Genomic DNA, 19,584 nt, shown 5'->3' with positions numbered 1-19,584 from the left:
TTTGTAAATATAATAAATATTTTTTATTGGTATGTATTGAACAGTACCTATTGGAAGTAATAGCAATCATAAGATAAATTTTCGCAGATTATATGCAATAATTTCAATTTCTTTTCTACCATTAAACTATCACTCACTGCACAAGCTTGAATCTACAGCTCGCCATAATTTCACCGGGTAAAAAAAGTAAAGTAACCAGTGGAAAGAACTTTCGCGAATTTGCTAGTCCAGGAATTCTTACGAGTTCTCGAGGATTTAGTAGAAGAAGAGAAGAAGGAGATAAGGAATTGGTCACAAGACGGGATACAAACGGTGCATAAATATTCAGTCAGAAAAGGAATCCAGCCACAAGTGTGAGCTCGCGGATTCGCTGGCACCTTAAGGCGCCTTTCTATTTATCGCACCCGAACATGCCGCCTCGTGTGCCTATTTAAACGTCCCCTTCTGGTCATTTCTTCGCTATGTTTAAAGCCACGTTCCCATATGTGCGGTGCAAGATTTTTATTCACCCACATTTGACAGGCTACCCGTTTTAATGCTGCAAGTGTATTCTGCGTCGCGTGCGGCATACATAGAAACATGACTTTACACGCGGCGCAATACATTTGGTAGATGCAAGTGGATCGTTCCAACCAAAAATCACGTTGCCACTGCTGCAATAAATAACGCAAGACACGCGTTACAAAATTTTTTACGCGACGATGCGTGTCACGCGTGAGCAGAGATTTATCGGAATAAAAATGGCACCCCGTGGCGCGTTATCGGAGGCGTTTGTGGTAATATTCCAAATTTTCGTGATACTCGAAAAGTTCTGATTTATAGCTACATGAACATAGGTACATCAGACAAATGCATTTTGTAGCGTTTTTCAAGCTTTTGAACCACTGTGGGTTCAACCGAATTTATACAAAATGTAAACGAGAGTAATATTCAGGGGCAATTTTCTGTCAAAGTTCTTCACCCTATTATTCGAAACAATTTTTTTGTTCTATGTATATATTATGTATATTCTACTTGATAAGAGGGGAAAAAACTTGAGAAAAACCAAATGCTACGAAAAGAGTTGACCAATTAGATTGCACCGAGCTGCATCTGGAGGCGGAGCACTTTCTCAACTTTGCCCTCTTTTATGGCGCGTAGAGGAAGCCAAAGTCAAAGGAGCTTTTACTCAACGACAGTGTTGGTTATTGGCCAAGACTTTTTCCCTCTCTTTGAGTTTTCAATTTTTTTATCCAGTAGAATACGCGAGAATAAAAAGTAATGTTTACCTCGAATATGATAATCAAGGGGAATTTTACGATAAATTTTTTAATGAATTTGTACCGATCCAAGTGAGTAGACTCTAATTGGAACCTCAAATTATAATAACTTAATTAAACATATTGTTTCTTAATCACGATGAATTTCGTCTAATTATATACACATTTGTCAACGATGTTCATGTCCACTTAAGTCAGTATTTTAAAAATGTAAGTGCTGGGAACAATAAGCGATTAACTGCTATTTCAATGCCGAATATTTTTGTCGTTATGAAGTAGTCTAGGTGCTCGGAGGAGCGATAGTCAGTTAGGGCGAGGCCTGTGAATAGAAGGGATGGGGAAGAATCTCATACTCCACCTGTTGGACTTTTTTGGACCATTGTCTGTGAGATATATGGTCCAGCGTTTTCATTCAGTAGGTAGTTTATTGATGAATGCAGTATGCTTTTTTACATTATTTTTTAAACATTTACTAAAATCTTGCACGCTATTACCTTGCGTTTATCTGGCTTTAGAAAAGTTAGTGGTGACATTAACTACGAATCACCAAACAGTCACTCATCCTTTTTTGTTTAAACACTTGATTTTGCAGGTGTTAATTCCAATACTGTCAAAGTAGTCTTTGATGTCATCTTTTCGTCTAATATTTTTATATTTCATTTACTTTACAGTCGCGCCACCCACGAAAACAGAATATTGGCTACCAGGGATCCGAAATGAAACAGAAACGGAAACGATAAACGAAATTCTTAACCTTATTGCAGGAGTGTAAATAACAGAACCGAATTAAAAATTCTGGTTAAAAAATTAAATTCAGTGCGCCCCTTATCTTCATCATGAATCTACTTGTGCCTGAATGTGAGCAGTAGATGCATGCTGCGATTTTTGATTTTTATTTTGTATAATCTATTTTTTTTTTTAATACTGAGGACGCACTGATCACTATCAGTATCAGTATCAGTGCGCCCTCAGACCCCTGACGAAGCTATGTAGCTAAAATGCCGGCTAGAAGGTAGGGATCTTACCCTCCTGGACATGGCTTACACTCGAATGCTTCAAAACTCTCTATTTTCTTTAAAATATATAATATATAATTATTATGTATAATGTTATATAATATAACTACCCAGTGCAATAAAATTGTTAAAGATAAGTTTATATGAGTTTTTTTTTCATAAATAAAATAACCGGTTCGGAACAAAATTTGTTTTGCGCTCCACTGGGAACAAAATATTTTCCAGCAGGCACGAGATTAACCGAAGCGAAAGTATTTATCGGAGCTCAACCGAAACGAAAAAACATTTCGTTCCAGGTCCCTGTTAGCAACTCAATTCAAACTATTAATTACGTGTTACAGTTTTTGGTAGAGTTTCAATTGTTTTAAAAATTACAGGAGCTGTAATTCGTCTTTGGAATGGAGGAGTCTATAATTATTTATAATAAGTGTGAATAATTAGTTATGTGCAAACATGCAAACTAGAGACGATGTACTGTGAAAGTGAAAAATGTATTTATGCTACCTGTCAGCATAAATTGCTACGTTATTTTTTAAATTAAAATTCTTTTTCAAATTCGTACAATTGCAATACCTATCTACTTGGGTGATTTATTGGCACGAAACAAGCATGTAATCGATTGCTGTCATAAAGTGTCCACTGCAGCTGCTTTTGGAACAAGGAAACACCATGTACTTGCTTGTACCTATTACGAATTTTGTTACTTCGTCTCAAACCTGTCATTTCTTAAGAAATCTGGTTCATAATAAACCAGATAAATTCTTTGCCCGTTAAACGTTCCAATTAGTCCCAGTTAGCTAGATCAAATATTGCGTACGTAGAAAATAACAGAGCCTTCCGTAACATCTAATATTTCAAGTGTGCTTCGCACTGTTTATTTAAGCAGTGGGAGCGTTATTTTGCCCCGAAAGCGGTGCAAGTTCATACGCAAATTTATGCAACATAAATAGTCTGAGTGCCAAACTTCTCGAACCCGTTCGCAAATGTCAATGTCAATACGTTGAATTCAAATTACCCTGACACGGATGCATGCACCGCGATTTTGATGTTCCACGAAACCGCGACAAGCGATGATTAATCGTAAGTTGTTAGTTCTTGGTGCACTGCATCGGTCGTATATTTTTTTATTTACTTTATAAAGGACTCTGGTGCACAGTGACGAATTACTTGCAGTTTACATTCTTGACAAAACGTATCGCGTTAATTCAACTGCTTATGCTGAATTCAGATTTATCTGTCCGGCATATTTTCACTAATTTGCAAGAAAGTTTAGCAGGATTTAGTCAAACTATAAAATTAAAATGATTTCGCTTAAATAAAATTCCAAAGTAAATGGTCAATCGCGTTCGAATACTATTAATTTTGAAGTAAGTGTGGAGTATTTTGTGGGATATAAAAATTGCCATTCAGTTTCTTTTGTTTGTTAAGTATTAGTTGTCTTAATTCGAAGCATTTTCTAATGAAAATATATATAACTTTAAAGAATCTACATCAAGAGTATTCTAGATATTGGTATTTAGGTCAGTTACAAGGTCTCAGCAACTGTTTTACAGGGAATCAAATTCATTTGATAAAACTAATTACCGCGTTAATAATTATGAAGAATATTTTTCCAACCCACAGTCAAAGTTAAATAAAATCCTCGCCAATGCTACCTCGCAAGTAGTTTCGTATAAGATACTTGCTCACAGAAGCCTGTTTCTCTTCAACTTAATTGAAAACAATTTCATTCGTCGTTGTAGAAGAATCGAAGAAGATTTATCAAATCATAAGTCCCTCAGTTCCTCAACCATCCATATCACCATGCATGAAAATGCAAGACGTCTCGCGAGACTTAATTACGAAATCGACACTTGTTCACGAATACCACCCAGCCTACGTGACTAAATTGCATTGTCAGTTCGGATTCTCAGCAAGATTTGGCACGCAATTATAGTACAGCATTTAACAAGAACCAGATACCTGCCATTTCGAGCAACTGTCGCGCCTTCGCGTTGCCGATTCCAATTACGAAATCGTAACGATGCCAAGAAAACGGCACAGACATCAAGGATAAAAGTAACACGAAAACCTTTGGCATTCATTAATAAACCGGGTCTCCTCTGACTTCGTTTCCTCTATGGTTTGTGAGTATCGCCTTAAGGGGGGTTTGCGCCTTGTTGGGCCCAAAATTAGGTAATTATTTGTGAATTTTTTCTACCCAACAAGACGCAAACCCGCTTTAACCATCCAATAATCAGGGGCTATGTATTTCAGCATAGTAAAATAACTCTGTGTTATCGAGTTTCTCTTCATTGCATTCGTCGGCAGTTCCGAAGGAGCATTGGGTGAAACGGCGCTGGGGGAATAGAAAATCATTGCCTCCACGCGAATATCGGTCTTTACGGCCATCGATACGGATCGATAATCCATATACAGTCTGTCTATTTTGATGACACAGGTTCCAACGTTGCCTATCGCCAGCCAACGGAATACTGGATGGATTGTGACAATCGTGTAAGGTTTATTCCTCCCTCTGAAGAACCTGCTCTCATCCCCTCGCGCGGCGATCTCTTTATATTACCAGCTTCCGCTCTGAATTTCACCGCACGACCATCGCGATGGGCCACTTTTCTTTCTTCCCAATCTTCTTCCTGGATTCTCCGATGGTTTCCAATGTTAGGTGTTCCGACGGTATTGTCGGCGATCGAGGAAACGATCAAAAAGGGGAGACAGCTAGGGAAGGGGGCGGGGGTGAAAGGAGTGGAAACGATAAAGGAAATGGGGGGCAATGAATTAAGGAATGTCGGGGGTGGGAAAGGGAAATAACTGTATTACGACCAGATCGTGCGTCCATAAGGCATCTCAGACGTGAAACGAGTGAAAAACAATAGGTACCACGGTAGTTAAGTGGGATGATACTCGTGACTGTAATAACTGCTATTTGTCTCGAGGACGTTTCAATATAAATGCTAATTGAAGTAATGTCTAAATGACTGGTCTTGTGAAATCGCTACAGATGTAGCACTTTGTTCCATTAAGAATTTGGTCTAGTAAGAAGGTACCTTCTAGTAAGTACCTTTATTTCGTATCTTTGGTCAATCTGTTTTTTCTTAATGCGTAGTTAGCAAGCACGCTGCATTCTTCCGCATGTAGATATGTTATAATAAAAATTACATTTTTCCATTATTAATTGTGCCGCGCAACATATTTCTCACATAAATATTGAGGAAGTGAAAATAGTTTTATCCTTTTCCGTTGTTAGAAGATCTCTGTAAAATGTTACAATATATTGTTTTCTTGATGTTTATTGAATTTGGGAAAAATTAATTTAAGGGCATTGTAGGGGAGTGGATTGAAAACTTCGTAGCTTGATGTGGAGAGGCAGTACTGGACGCGCAATTATTTTTTGTAAGCGTAGTGAAGGGCCGAAACATAGCAGGATAATACTAGGCAAACTTGTTACGTCAACTTCGTGAAGGAATAAAAGGAAAGTGACGTGGAATGCTAACGAAAGGTGTCCTCTGCCATCAAGACAATGCTCCAGCCCACACGGCAGTTTCGATGGCTGAAATTCACCAGTGCGGCTTTAAATTGGTACCCCATCCTCCCTATTCACCGGGTCTAGCTCCATCCAGACTTCCACTTATTTCCGAAGCTCAAAAACCACCTGGGAGGACAACGATTTTCGGCGACCGAAGAAGTTGCAAGCAGCCGTAACGAAGTATTTTGCAGACCGGGGTAGAAATTTCACCAGATCCGGATCTTGGTATTACGTACTTGTAACATCGATGGGCCAAGCGTAGATATTTGAAAGGGGACTATGCTGAAAAATAACGTAAAAAAAATCGAACATACAATGTATTTTATATTTATACATATCGAAGATAGATGCAGACATATTTTATTTCTCTAAAAGGTCATGGTTATTTATTTCTTATTTTAATTTTAAGGGAGAATGTGTGAAGAATTAATTTTCTTCGCGTATTCCTTCTCAAAATTATTAAAAATTATTTAGCTACAACAGAAAAAATTGCACGGGTTTAAGTGGGATGGGCTTTCGGGGTGGGGACCGTCATAGTATTTTTTCTAGTTTAGCAACTATTGACACTTACTTTGATTCGTTTCTTATTTGATATTAATTTTATAATTCCCTAATTGCCCAAATATTTGTACATGGTGTAGGTAATTTTTTAACGTACACAAATAATAAACTACGAACGAAAGGAATTCGTTTAATTTAATACTGTTTTCCAGCTTACTGTTTGCCATGTTTTTTTTTTTACTTTTCAGTATTTCTCATTGAATCTAGATTAGACGATAGCCGCGCTCATACAGATTACACAAATTTTTAAGTTTTCTATTTCAGGAAAGCGAAAATTTCGCGGTTCCCCTAGCACGGTCTCGTAGCGACGCTCCCGCAGCATCACAGGAACGCGTCATTACGGAAATTGCGAGGCAGGTGTTGACCGCGGGCATTATTTATTCAGGCTGCAATCGTATCACGGGTATCGGGAAGCGTGTCGTGTGTCGTCGGTATCGTGGCTCATGTTCTCACCGTAAGCCCGGCTTTAAAGTTGGAGGATTTATGAACGGGGCTGCGAACGAACTCGACCCTGGCAGAGGCCAGGGGACCGTACGAACTTGTCTCGCGCGGAGGTCGGCCAGGGAAGACAGTCCGCCACTTCCAACAAATCTTGCAGCGTGCTGGCAGCCAGTGGCAAGGGTGTGTCTCGCCAGTGGATAGACCGCTCCAAAGTAGCAGCCTATAATTTCCAACGGTGCGCCGAAGAAGACAGAGTTATCGCGCGCGTGGACCTTAGACATTTGCCACCGGACGATTTACATAACAGATACTTTACGTGCACGTAACTTATATCGTGCAGCATTTCATCGTACCGAAGCTGACCGATTTACCGCGCATAAATTAGCCCACCTCTAACGACAGAACGGAATCGCCTCGGATATATGTACATTGCGGCTGGCCTGTGCCGCGCGCTACACCGTACCGCCCCCGCCAAAGGACAATTGGGTTCGCTCCGCGAAGAATCCTCGAGGGATGGAAGCTTCGAGGTGACGGTCTCCATTATCCTTCGTTAGAAGCTCGACCCACGTCCGCGCTGCCTGTATTATTTATCCTGGATTGCACGAAATCCGAAGAGCTGGCCCCCTAAAACCAGCTACTGTCTATGTAGAGCAACTTGTAATTAATGCGCGTATGCTAATGCACTTCAAGGGGACGTAACGCAACAGCGGCGCTGGGCATGGGTAGACTTTTCGATTTGTAATCAGGCGCGGAAGAATTAAGAGTGTTTTCCAACCGTTTTCGAATCGCGACCCTGTTTTATAATGTTCAAATAAACTGCGACTTCCCTCCTCCATATAAGGTAAGATAAATTTAATAAGGTAAAGAAATCACGTTAAAAATTGGTATTTTAGAGTAAAATTCTAAATTAATAATATTTAATTATCTTGATACATATGCCTATTAAATATGCTTAAAGATGTTTAATATATTTAATTATTTTGTTTAATGTGGTGGTTGTGCTTGCATCTGGGTAACCAGAAGTTTTTCTTTTTCTTTAATGAAAAATCAGTGTTACATCATATTAATAGAATATGGCAATGTAACCATACTAAAATAAATAGATAACTGCCAAGTATCGTCAACTGAAAATAACTACGGCGATACCCCGCTCCGCCCCTGGCAGACGCGACCCACAAGTTGGGAACCACCGAATTAAGCGATCGAAGATTCAGAAACTTTTTGGAAAGTTTGCTTCTTTTGACAACGTTCTCACGAACAAATAATAATTATTTTCATTAATATTTGCGATCTTATATTTGAGGAAGAAATATGTAGAATTTATTAGTTTTGCAGGAAGACACTTAGAAAATTGAAAGCGCTATGTAAGATCAGGTGATAAATTTTAGACGGGAAGGTTGATAACATATGTTATCAACTGTTATTTTTAGCTTCGATTCACAAAAAAAGAAGAAAAAATACTGTTTAAGCTTGAGGTAAAATTTGACTTATACTACTCATCTGCTCGCCCACCAAAGATATATTCGAGAAAGTTGTTACACTTTTGTTTAAGATTTTGCTAAACCGCTTTTAATTTAAATAAAATTACAAAGTCACAATTTCTTGTTTCTCTGGAAATCAATTGGTCTCTCCAATTGGAACTCGACTAATCCGTGGGTATGAAACTATTCGCGACGGTAAAGTCAAACCAATCGGTTAAAATGTAGCTGGCACCAGTGAGTAATCATTGACATCGGCTTGGCTTAGGGCAAACTGTGGACCTCCTCTGCGGAAAATCGCAAATGCACACAGCTGCGCGAAACTGTATAAAGCTCAGCTAAGCTTCTCTGTTGTTACATTGTCCCTTGATGTTCGCTTCATCCAAACGTCTGCCGCTTTATGGGGAACTTGGCCCCACTAACTGAACACCGAGCTACGTATACCGAATGTCTCAATGCGAATACCGTAAACTGTTTTAAATTCTAACTGCGTCCATTTGCAAGCAATGGTATGCAGTATACGTTTCATTACGGGGCAATAATTTCTTGCAATCCTTTATTCGTTCAATTTATCCGGTCCGCAGACACTTTCGTCTTTAGAAAGTACTATATTGTATACAATATTGCAGATATGCTGTGTGCTTTCTAATCAGCAATTTTTTCGGTAGGATGTGTTTAACAAAGTGAAAGAGAGAAATAGTTATTTTATTTATATGATATTTTCCAATAGATGATAGAATTAGTATCACTTTTTTCTATAATATAAAACCCACTTTGGACATTAAATTAGAAAACAATTGATGTTGTTGCGCAACATGTTTATTCAATACATTTGTTATATTTTATTATCTTCAATGTAGACATGATTTTGAGAAACTTTTGCTCTTCTAAGCTACCACATATTTTCAACTTTTAATTTTGTCGTGGTATGGGAGAATAATTTTATAAAGCTTGAGTAATCACTTTACGTCTATCGATTCATTTCGAAGGAAACGCATTTCTCACTCCAGTATCGCGACAAGAGTGTAAAATAGAATTAAACAATGAAACGTAGAACAAACTGCGATGTTCTAACATTTTTCCCGTATACTACTACAAGTTCCCATACATCGTACATAGTGTCCCCTTAGGATCACAATCAAACGAATAATAATTAAATCGTTAGAGTATTTTGGATAATCCCGGAGAGTACTTCACGAGAAACAATCTAAAGCTTGTATCCATGAAGCCGTCTCTCGCCGAGGGAACAGCCATTCTCGTTTGGCACATAAATCCCGTAAAAGGATCGAGGTATCGTCACTCGAGCGAGATTACGAAGGGGCGGCACAACGTGAAAATTTAAGCACCTTCGGTTTACCCTATTTACACGAGGGTGCGTGCAGTTACCCGTCAAATGGCACAGGTGTGTGCCAGGCGAATGTGTAACAAAAGAGGTAGAGGGGCATTTCGAGCGAATAAGGACAGAATGCACGGCTATATACCACGGTTGCACAATACCGAGTACCGTTTTAGTGATTCGTTAAGCCTCTTCACAGGTACGGCCGCAACAAGCGCCGTTCTGTATTTGCATCTTACCCAATGACCTTATTAACATCGACAGCCCATTTTATTCTTAGTCGAGGGAGTTATTCAGGTTAAACGGCGTTCTTTTCTTTCGCGCCGTGCATTATCTTCGTTTAAAAGCTAAAATCGAGAAAGTAATATCCTTGCTGGCGATTCAATTTCCCTGCAGGTATGCAGAATCTTGAGAGAGGATTGGCAATTCGTATGGCAGACAGGGTGGGAGAGCCAGAGGTATACAATTGAATGTCTCTGTTGCATTTTAAGGCCTAGCGCATTCTATCGACTTTCTGTCTACCGACAGTTTAGTAGATGTTGTAAATGGCGTGGGCTTGTATGGCAGAGCGCGCACTTGTCGATTGTTCATTGACTCGACGAAATAGTCAAATTGACACTCGACTGGTTTTTGACAAAAAAAAGTTGGAGAACTATCGATCGCCAGCGCGATATCCACAGCGCGCTATTGGTACGCGCATACTTTCGATTACTATTAATGTAGGTCTGCCCGCATACGGGGCGTTTCCACTTGCTCGTCGGATTTGGTAAGGAAGCAGTCGACGACGAGGCTTGAGAGAGAATTCAGGTGTATGATTTTAATTTTTGCAAATCAATTATTTCAATAGATTTGATAAAGTTTTCGTAGTGATTTTTAGGCACAATGTAAATTTCATTGATAACTTGAAAAGTATTGTGACACGACCTGTACAGATTGAAACCCGTTTTCATCGTAATACTAATCGTCCCACATGATCAAATGGCAATGAACACTACAGCGCTGAAGCAGCATTGTAACCAGTAATTGGAGTTTGTGCGGATATTGGGAAGCTAATACCTGGGCTCTTCTATACAGAAAACGAAATTGTGGAGTGGAACTTCATCGTGACCAACTGAGCGTTCCAAATACTAAAAAACGTTGTGTTGTTTCGTATCTCCAAAATGAAAACTCGTTACTTCAAATGTGCGATACTACCAAGATGGAGTAACTATTTTTATGTTCATTAAAAATATAGTCATATTTTATGTCAACGAATTTAGTCATTTTTATAAATAATTCGCACCTACGGTTCTTTTAGGAAAATTATTATGATGTGTAAGATTAGACGTAAAATAGTTGTTACGAGTATTAGAAAATTTTAGTCTCTCAATTATGTACTAATGGAGGTTTAATAATCAGCGTGTTTTCATAGTTATTTTTTAGTTCTAGCTGTAAGTGTGGCAAATGCTATTACTCAATTGCTTCACAGGTCACAGACCCTTCGAAAAAATAAACCTCTACTAGGAAAGAAATAAAATTGCGAATTCTTTTACCAAATGGACTCACTGTTATGCAATAATAATCTCATATAAACTCACGCAAATTTCAAACTTAAACCGCGTCTAACCAGAAAAGATCTCCACAATGCTATGCAATAATGTCTCAAAAGATATTAAAAAATCTTTCGAGGTTTCACGCTTTTAATGCTTCAAGAATCGACACTTATTATTTCGTGCTGCAATTCCTCCTCAAGCCTCCGACCTCTCAACAGCTTCTGCACCACCTATCGAGGGCGGCAGAGAGGAGGAATGAGAACGAACGAAATATACCTATGTGCCCACGCACACAGTACTCCGCCAATGAGACACGTATTGTCATAAATGTAACTCAGAATTGTTCAAGTGATATCGTATTTCATCTCATTTCGAGCTAGAAAATCTCGTTAGTGCGCTAGAAAAGCATGCACTCGGCTTTCCACGTGGTATTGGGTTCGTGTCTAACTTCAAATCCCAAGGTAGCGACAGAGGAGAGCCTAGCCGGATTCATGTAGCGCGCAGGCGGCGACGCGTGTACGAGGGCACTAGACATACGCTAAATCACGTCAGGTAGAAGCACTTGAGGATATTTAATTAAACGATCAGGTACCGCTGAACCTTCATTAGCTGTGCCTCAAGGTGTGACAACGTTCGGTGCAATATTTGATATCCCATTCCCTGAAGCATAACTCGATATTGGCCGGTCCACCGCCATTACGCGGTTCGGCTATTAGGGCCTTCGTCCTCGATTATTCTCTAGGCCGTTGCAATTTCGATTCTCACCTCTATCGCCTGTATCGATCTTCTCTCAAGCAGGAAATACGGTCACCCGATTACCTGCTCGTCACGGCTGACGCTTTTCAGGCGGCGCCGCTATACATTAACGACTAACATAAAGAGACAATTTCCCCTGTCAACCAAATTAGCATCCCTTGGTTTACAATACGGGGCAAGCGATACGAACAATACCGTGCCGGTCAGTTACTGTTACGTGCATGTGTCTGTCATTGTCTTTGCTGTGATGTAACGTAGACTCTGTAAGCCTGAGGATAGTTCAGCAGTTTGTTTTAAATACTCTGTAAACAGTGCTGGATTAACCAATAAGCAAAACCGGGTCAACTTTATTCGGAACACGATGAATGATTTCTTTAACTTTTATTTGTTAGCAGGTACCTTGGGTATATATTTTGTAATTTCGATTATCGTTTTACAGTCGATATGATTGATTACCCTGTCTGCGACGAACGTGCTACTGACAATAAGATGACTTGAGGGCGCGAAAGAAAGCGTGGGTGGCGTGAGACTAAAAATTGTATTCGAGGAAGGCAAAACTGCAGCAGCAAGCGCCCGGTATGATGAATAGTCGTACGAGATATGAGTTAATGTTGCAAGAAATTCCTACACCCGCCACTGTCCACAGGGGTTGATAAATATGCCATGCAAAGGCGCCTAACCGCAGAAACCACCGCCATTTCCCTTTGCACAGATCCCTCTACGAAACTTCGTATACCTTTCCCCACCCAGTGTTGAGCGACGAAACGCGGTGCTTCGCTGGTTTTAACACGCTTTCCTTCAGACTGTTAAACATTTTTGTAAAAATATTGAAAAATTGATTTTACTAAGTGACACATTGACTCCGATTCCATTAATGTTAACAGTATCAATCTTTGTGTGTACGGTACAGAGTCCGTTTGGACCCAACTTGAATATCTAAATATGTAGGTACAATAAATATGCGTTGGTGCTATTAACTGAATTTGCCTATTACAAATTGAAATTATTACAAGATTGCTATTTACTGTAATAGATTAGTTTGACGTGTGCATGAATTAAATTATGACTTATTGACATACAGTTAGGCTATATTCCGTATAAGGTCTAACATTAGTTTTATTAGTAATAAATCAGTGATTCCCAACCTGTGGGTCCCGACCGACTATCATAAAGCGTAACACTATCGGAATATTTAGAAACCTTCGAATGTAGGCATTACGTGTAAATTGCTATAGATATAAGTATTTGCAACGGTGAAACCCGTTTCTTTTTAAATGTCATCCGATACGAAAAGTGTTTCGCGTAGTCATGTTTATAACGTGCATACTGGGGAACTATAATCTTGACTTGAATCTGATGAAACGTTAGTTTCGTGAGATAGTATCAAGTAGCCCGTAAAATCACGTTGAAACACGATTATGTGGTAATTAAGGTCCGACACAGTTTCAACTAATCGCATTTATGTCCAAGGCCTGGCTCACTTTGATTTTTGTACATCGATATTTCCTTCGGGGGACTTTCTCCAGTAACCATTCTGCCCCTAAACCAAAAATTATTTAAACGTCTTCAAGGGCGTTTCTTTAGAAATTGTTAATTAAGTAGTTACTTTATAGTAGGAAATTTAACCTTTCGTGGTCACACGTTCCTATAATCACACATTGGTCACATGGGGTTCACTGCACCTCAGCGTCATTTTGGGTTACTATTTTCGTATTTTTTCTTGTTCCGCGAGACTTGTTAAGACAGAAAAATTCAAACTGGGTTCGCCAAGCACAGCCGATAAATAATAACAGATCGCTAAATTGAACTAGGTTCGCGTTACCTGCTACATAAGGTTAACGCATAATAGCTATGGCCATGCTCCTGCGGGAGAGATTTCGCAACAAAGAGCATGGCGAACAATGTACCGAAAGGGCAAAGCGTAAATAATGAAACTGTCGCTGCGTTACAAGATTGCAGAAGCTTTAGCGAGATCAAACTCTCCCTCACCCCCCCCCCCCCCCCACCCCCCAACCACCCACGTAGGCTGTGAGGCTATCGGGCAACAGGTAGAATAATACATTACTTACATAGATAGTAACCTGTGGCCTGGCTATGCCAAAATCGCTATTCGCACGATGTTACCAAATTATACCCGTCGTTAAACCTACGGCCCGCTGTGGAAGCGATGCCAACGACGCGATACAGAATAGTTAGTGAAACGATGATAGCTATTGGTCTGCTTTCAAAGCGATGGCGGTGAAAGCAATTGAATGCCTGTAATTAAACTTGAGATATAAGGTTCCACGTTCGCACACAATGGATACAACATCGTGTTTCCCCATTAACTATTAACCCTTCATTGGCACACCTCTTTTTTTTCAATCAACATTGACATACTGGGTGGCTCACACCCAGAACAATCTTTGAACGACTGCCATTTTCATCTACAGAATCCAATCGTTATGAAAAAAATTCATGGGTCAATTTCAAGGTTTCTAGAATGTTGACGACACGCCCCCTCACTGAAATTAATATTTTCTAATGGTTTTCAGTTTAGTTTACTTTTCAAGAAGTGCGTTTTTTTCTAGGTAGGTATAAAATACCAGAGAAAGAATGTTCGTCAACCAAAAATTAGATTTTATTGTTGACCTTACTTTTCGAATAAGCGTGACAGTTGTCTCACCGAAGAAAATGTTACGTCTTGTTATTTTTACTTGTATACTACTTTTGTGATATAATGTTATTTTACATCTATTATTGAAAGTGTAATAAAATGATTTGGCTGCAACTTTATTAAGCCTTTTAGCATTGTATAGGGAAACTGAATAAAAATATCTCTATTAAATGTTAGATTTAACTGAATTCAGTTATTATCAAAATCGCAGTGGTAAATGTTAGTTTAGTTACGTGGCAGAACTCTGTTCCTAATGTAGACAGGGGGATGCTAGATAATATTTGGTATAGTATAATTTGTGTTATTCCACGTACTTGAAATAACAGACCACGGAATGAGTCAGCAAACTGCAAATAGAAAGTGAAAACTATGTCAACTTCTTCTGTAAAAAAAAATCATAAAGTCACCTATTTTTCGAGTGTTTTGGCCGGGGGGTCCTCTTAAATCTCATACTGTTGCGTTAATATTTTCGATTAAAATTTGTATCCATTTTTGCGAAACAATCAACGAATTTCGCGACTGGAAGCAGAAAATTTTTAGATAAGAGATCAAACTAAATTGAAGGTACTACTGTGGATTAAATGGCCGGGTTCAATCAGGAGGAAATCGATCGAACAAAATTACCATTTGCGTGAGCTCGAATATTTGTTCGATTAAAACCAATCTCTCACTAATGTATATGCTTGTTTATTAACAGATCGCAACAATTTTCGAGAAATGCATCCCTAACGCCATGAAGAGTAAAACGGTTGAAAATTTATAACAACTTTTAGCTTCTTACAATGATTAAAAATAAATGTGTAATTGTATGTTAAATGGAAAAGAATTTTTGCGTTTCACAATCAAAATTATAAATATCATCTATCTGTAAACACTTTATATTTTCAGAATAAATAATAAGACAAGGAAATATCAGTTAAGGAAAGAAATTCTACTCATGAGGGAATGTATGAGAACCAGTTTTATTGTTGGGGATTTAATATAAAATCTATTAGCCAAAAGTAGCGAAAAAGATTTTTAGTAGAAAAAATTATTCCCAGGAAGCGATAGACAGGCAAATAACACGAAAGAATATAAACTCAGTGACACCATTCCCGTAATTCCGGGGATCCTACTTTTCCGAACGCTGAGTGAACCTTTTTTTCTGTTCCATTTAATTCGGACAGTTTTGACGAGGATCGCGTGTGATGCTCGCGTACCCTGAAATTTTCTCGCGTTTCGTGTCATTTGCACATATATCCATTTATATTCAGACTTTAGCGAGTTCACAGTTGTACGAGCATAAACATCCATATCGATCAAATCTAATTTCCCGTCTCTCTCACAAATCTGTCAGTCTTTGAAAATTAAATTCGTCAGCTTTCCTGTCGGATACGAATTTTGTATCGTCGAAAATATTGCTAAATATAATTCACGCGGTGAAAAATGACCTACATTTTTGCTTCTCGTTGTGCACAATTACGTGGTAGTAGAATTAAAATATGAAAGTTCAGACCAAGTCAGATATATTACTTTAGGTAATAAGCGAATTCGATTTTTTGTTCTAAAGGTGATGCACGAGATCTTATACATTATACTAATATTAGTTGAAAATGTTTTCTTATATTCTGAAAATATTTTTGTTACGTAACTGTTGCCCCTGTGCATTTATTATTTGCTCTTTTATTCATTTATGGAGATTTGTTTCTATTGTACCTATAACATTATGTCCATATTAATTATATTCATGTCGCATTTCTCATTTTTCATATTTCTGAAATAATTTCTACCGATTGGTAAGAAAACGGAATTATTTAATATGGAAATTTTACAAACTAATTGCCTATACACTGCAGCGTACGGGTAATGACATAAAGTCGACGCTGTAGAAATTAGATTTTCCGTTTCAATCCTGTGCCATGAAGTCACTTTATTAGTCAACATTTTCTGCCTTTGGCGATTCCACCTTGCGAGATCATTAGCAAGAAACTCGTGGAAAGTTCGTGTACGCCATCTGAAGGACTATTCTTCTTCCCGAGGCTAATTTGTTAGATGGAAGATACCATTTTGCTACTACTGAACCGAACTTTTTCAATAAATCCATTACGATAACTGTTATCCTTTTGAATCCACAAATCCTTCCATAGGTATTGGATTCTGCGAGTATGCCACATTTTAATCAGCCGACCGATTACCAGTTGTATTTCAGACATTGCCTGTACATTACGTATTTATCCCTAATTACCAGCCAACAGTTTCTTTCTAACAGCTAGTTTCTAAACATATATTATCCATCATCCACTTTTCGTTCCAAGCTAATGACTAAGGTTCTGCTTTCCCCATTAAGAACTATCATACACAAATCACCAGCCACTACCCGTTTTCAGATTCGGTTAAGCTTCTCTAAGCGCATTAGTGAGGACTCGTTCCAAATTTAGTCAAGACTGGTTCAAAACATAATTCAGATTTAGATCATCGTGGTTACGTACTTAAATCACTTCTGAACAGCGCCTTGGTCACGAGATCGTCCACTTAATTTAGCCTAAGTATAGTAATTCATCGTAACTCGTATTTCATAAAAAATAATTATCGTCCAAACATGTTTCATTAATACGATTTATAGGATTCTCAGTTGGGTGCCAATAATGCTGTTGCCCCTACATGTACTTGTTCCCAGTAAAAGCTGTACTACCCAGATACTTCGAATAATATTAAAATTTATAATAACGTGACCGTGCCTTAAATATGAAAATTCGTAAACAGCACTTTAAACGAAGCGATGGATAAATTATTAAATTAAGATCGGAGTTTAAGACTGGCGCGGAAAAGAAATATATCAGATTTGGGTGACCTGTTTCGGCATCGAAGAAAAGCTGCAATATACCAGCGCGATACCTACGCGTGCTCCATTTTCGCGATTTTCTTATATTCCAGCGTTGCACGTCCCTTGGTTCGATTTGAAGTTGAAGCCGAGCTAAGAAACAAAGGGATGAAAGTTGTACCGTGTCTGACAAGTCGCATACTACAGATCAATGTGATAAAGGAACTGCGGATCGTAAGAATACTTGGAAGGAACTTTTAGCATTCTCGAGGAAATCAGAGCTCCTAACTAGTGCCCCTCAGTCCACTGTCATTTCGGACGAATGTAGGTCAAACCGATTGGCAGTTTTCCAGCCAGCAAGCTGGACTTGTGAACCCACCTTGTTGAAGTGCTGACGATTGTGATTTCCCTTTCGCGAAAGACGTGACTGTAATATTACAAACTTCTCGATTGCTCCTTTTTAGTAGCGTGCATATGAAAGGAGACACGACGTACACGTTCCTCAACATTTCTCGAGCTACTTTGCTTTTACCGTGACTGGCACCCGCAAAACAGACGAAACCTGTCCCTACTGTACATTACGTTCGTACGGTTTATCATATTGATGTTGACGAGTGGACGAATTTGGATTACAGATTTCACTCAAGTTCTGCATCTATACAATTGATAAATACCATGTAGGTATAATAATTTATTCGATTCCTGGGGTACACGGTTTTAATTTACGCGGGAAAATGCAGTTCAGACTTCCACCCATTTTAGACAGTGTATATGGATCAGTGTGCACGTAACGACGGAATCTATTAGGACGACTAATCATAGATGCAATTGCAAAACTTAGAAAAAGTGTGTACATACTCTGAAGATTACTATACGGATTGCATTTGAGATTGTTGTCACTGTAATTTAAATTCAAATTTATCCTCGCGTAAGGCACACGAAGGGCTTCGCACGAAACAAAAATTTCATCTCGATTTTCTAATAAAAATGACTTTAACGCATTATTGTACACAGTGTACACTGGTAATAAGGAAAATTTACCTCTAGTGAGAAGCATAAGATACTGAAAAAATATGTGAATACTTTCAAACTGATCAACGTTTCCATCAAATAATTGTAGCTTTCAGTTTTATGTTTTCATTACTGCTCTCTATTCTCATTGTTCCCCATATTAAAGTCTTCCAATGGGTAATCTGTAAGAAGCAACTCGTTCTCTGGTTTATGCATGCGTGTGGGTATACGACAAAGACTGGATTGCTTTTTGAATATGCTAAGCGTTCCGCTGATATTGCCTACAAGAAAGGAAACAGACCAGTAGATACTCCCGTAGATAGTCTTTATTCAGACTGTTATTTATAAACGAAGGTACATGATTTACAATTATTTCTTATTATAATAGTATTTTCTTACGTGTTTATGCTTATTAAGCACAGGTGTGTATATGACTAACCCACATCCTATTTGATTAAAAGTTTCAAATCACTCCGTGATTTAAAGGAAGCGGGACTTTGATTCAGACAGTAAAAACTAGTTCTTTAAAATCTTGTACAATGTTACTAATCATCGGTTGTGAGAAGAAAATAAAATTTCTGGTCAGAGGCAGCTTATTCAATTGATGCCGATCAAATTTTGGGGTTCGTAGAAAGTCATTCAAAGTTTTGTTGTTTTTCAAAGGTCCAAACACAGTTTTGTTCTTTCCAGAATACGAGTAGGTATAGTATTCAGATGGAAGAATAAGAGGAACTCGGAATATTTCAGAGAGGTGCTGGAGCTGATGGGATTTTGAAATTCTTTTAAGTCCTCTCTGCAGCAGCACCTTACTGAAATATACCAAATTCCAATTCCTTGGTGAGGTATTCTAAGTTACATCTATCAAAAGGAACCAGTGCCCCATTAATCCGGGACAGATGGAGACGGTGGATGTTCCATCTATTCCATACCTCGTATGTGCTACTATAATGTTATAATCACAGTCTTGTAATTTCTGACGAACGGCACACCGATACGCTTAAATTAATTTTGATTGAAATTAATATCGCTTGCACGAAGCTTAATGAAACGTAACACCCTTAAGCTTAAAAAAAAGTTGGAATCACTTATCGTTACATAATCTGAGACCCCGTTTTCCAGATGCAAGTAATTAAAGTTTAGGAGTCCAACTTCTGGCGCGCGTTACTTAAATGACAAAGGGTTTTAACACCATCTGCTTGCGTAGTTAATTCAGAT

Source organism: Andrena cerasifolii, chromosome 5 (assembly GCF_050908995.1).
Source record: "Andrena cerasifolii isolate SP2316 chromosome 5, iyAndCera1_principal, whole genome shotgun sequence".
Lineage (NCBI taxonomy): Eukaryota > Metazoa > Arthropoda > Insecta > Hymenoptera > Andrenidae > Andrena > Andrena cerasifolii.
This window is presented reverse-complemented; position numbering follows the sequence as displayed.